We start from the raw sequence: 2,500 nt of genomic DNA on the forward strand, positions 1-2,500 counted from the left end.
ACAAGTTTTTAAGTGTGTGTGTGTGTATGCACCCACGCATGCACACACACACACACACACACACACACACACACACACACACACACATATATGTAAGCATATATATATATATATATATATATATATATATATATATATATATATATATATATATATATATACACACACACACACATATATATACATATATATATATATATATATATATATATATATATATATATATATATATGTGCGTGTGCATCTGTATGTGTGTGTGTGTGTGTGTGTGTGTGTGTGTGTGTGTGTGTGTGTGTGTGTGTGTGTGTGTGTGTGTTGTGTGTATGTGTGTATGTGTGTATGTGTGTATGTGTGTATGTATGTGTATGTATGTGTATATACATATGTACATATATATGTGTGTGTGTGTGTGTGTGTGTGTGTGTGTGTGTGTGTGTGTGTGTGTGTGTGTGTGTGTGTGTGTGTGTGTGTGTGTGTGTGTGTGTGTGCGCGTATGTATGTATATATGTATATGTATACATACATACATACATACATACACACACACATATGTATGTATATACGTATATATGTACATACATAAATTTATATGTATACATGTATATATGTATGTATATATACACACATACATATATATACATACATAAATACATACATACATACATATATATGTATGTGTGTATATATATATATATATATATATATATATATATATATATATACACACACACACACACACACACACACACACACACACACATAGATGTGTAGACACAATCAAACAAACAAACAAACAAACACACACACACAAACACACACACACACACACACACACACACACACACACACACACACACACACACACACACACACACCTGCAGCACAGCCAGCATTTCGTAACACCACTCACTTCAAAACATCTTTGATTGTAAAATGTGTTTACCATTTTTTTCTAAACACTCTTTCTTTCTTTTGAAACACAACCTCTGAACTTCACTTAGGATGTGTTGTTTGATAACGCCAGCCACAAAGAATCCACTAAAGCGCAAACAATGTTCACAAACACATTTCCTTGTATGCAAATATTCCAAACCTACTATACATACTGTAGTAGACCTTATCAATCTCTAACCACTCGGAGTTCACGTAAAATCCCTACCACCGTGTCTCTTACTCGAACTTCTTCATATTGCCTCGTGAAATACATTAAATAAGAATATTTAACAAGGAAATGATGATATGCTAACCTAATGCATATAAAATTTTAATATGAGTCAAAAGCAATTAAAATATATCAGTTTCATCCATTACATTAAAGGATATTAATGACAAGAGACATTAAAATATCTACTACTTCATATAGTAGGTTAGCCACTATTGGGTTAATATATATATATTCTATATTAGAAAAAGCAACATTTTACACCTCATTCAATAAGGCTTTCATATCTATTTTAATCACACACTGCAGATACCCTTTAAGCATCTGCAAATATACCATTAGCCTTACATTACTTACAATATACAATTTTGATAAAACAGTTTTACATTATAGTGATATCTAACGGCATCAGGTACTCTCTTGAAACAATATGTCTATTCTCTATTTCTTTTTTTTTCTAAAAAAAAAGGGGGGGGTGGCATGGTGGTGATGTCTGTGGTGGTAATGGTGGTGGAGGTGAGGGGCAGGGGGATGGTGGTGGTGGTGGTGGGGACAGTGGTGGGGATGGTGGTGGTGGGGATGGTGGTGGTGGGGATGGTGGTGGGGATGGTGGTGGTGGTGGTGGTGAAAATGTGGTGGCAGCAGCTGTAGTAGTGGTGATCATAATGATGACCATGGAAGAGTGGGTGACAATGACTATGATGCTAATAATTCCAGCAGTACTACGAGATGTGTCATCCCAGTGCCGGTGGTGATGGTCGTGTTAATGGTGGAGGTGACGAATGGGATGGTATGGACAGTGAGGGCCATGTGGGTGATGATGGCAGTGTTCCTGTGGGCGTTTGGGGCTAGATATCACCACTGTGGCATGCAAGAGTCCCAGGGGAGTAGGTGGTTGATAATGCAGATGCTCAAGGGGTGTAGGATTGAGTAAAGTGCACGAAACATGATGATAACTTCTTCTCCTCCTTAGTGATATCAGCATAATTACATAATTTTTAGACCAAATATCATCTGGACCATATCTAGTTCCAGGTAATTAAAAAGAAAGCAAAGGAATTTGACATACATTTGTAAAATTCAAATACAAATAATTACAGGGCCACTCACTAATTGCATAGGAGTGTATAAATGTGCCGATGTACATTAATAAACACAAAAATATACAAATAGTTGTTAGCAATATGAAAATACATTATATTTTTGAAAACACATAGATTAATTAATCGTAGACTATCAAAATAACTACATTACAACCATGCTAAACACTACACAAAGCTCTCTAATATGTTTCTAAACAACTACATCTGTTTTCTGTCTATAATGACTTATATTATG

General features: G+C 35.3%; 1 protein-coding gene across 2 annotated transcripts in view; it reads right to left on the reverse strand.

Annotated features, from left to right (window-relative positions):
• The window catches only part of LOC125033376 (nucleoside diphosphate kinase 7-like), a 15,627-nt gene that overhangs the window by 9,501 nt on the left and 3,626 nt on the right, over positions 1-2,500 (reverse strand). The window lies entirely within an intron of this gene.

This window comes from Penaeus chinensis, chromosome 16 (genome assembly GCF_019202785.1).
Source record: "Penaeus chinensis breed Huanghai No. 1 chromosome 16, ASM1920278v2, whole genome shotgun sequence".
Classification (NCBI taxonomy): Eukaryota; Metazoa; Arthropoda; class Malacostraca; order Decapoda; family Penaeidae; genus Penaeus; species Penaeus chinensis.